This window comes from Morone saxatilis, unplaced genomic scaffold (assembly GCF_004916995.1).
Source record: "Morone saxatilis isolate NCDOM2014 unplaced genomic scaffold, NCSU_SB_2.0 Contig2, whole genome shotgun sequence".
Classification (NCBI taxonomy): Eukaryota; Metazoa; Chordata; class Actinopteri; family Moronidae; genus Morone; species Morone saxatilis.
In genome coordinates, this window is record NW_023339762.1 from 549,801 (window position 1) to 550,088 (window position 288).

Genomic DNA, 288 nt, shown 5'->3' on the forward strand with positions numbered 1-288 from the left:
TGCTGTTCACACTGTCATTAAAAATCTGATCTAAGTCAGATAGAAGCAAAATAATGCAATTTGGGTCACTTTGACCTACAGTCTGAACAGAGTTGGATCTTATTATCCATATTATAGGAACTTTTTTTGTCTTGTTGGCATATGGAGTTTATATAGGTAATAGATTCAGCAAAACATACTGTGTACGCTTTTGTTGCTTAAAATTGCTTGTATGTGTCACGCTTGTATCCTGACATGATAGGCGAGAAGTATGTTGACCCCCCAGACTGTGATAGCAGCTGCCGCGGC

The 288-nt window shown here is 38.9% G+C and overlaps 1 protein-coding gene across 1 annotated transcript in view; it reads right to left on the reverse strand.

Annotated features, from left to right (window-relative positions):
- The window catches only part of lrp5 (low density lipoprotein receptor-related protein 5), a gene marked incomplete at its 5' end in the record, with an annotated part of 46,724 nt that overhangs the window by 34,216 nt on the left and 12,220 nt on the right, over positions 1-288 (reverse strand).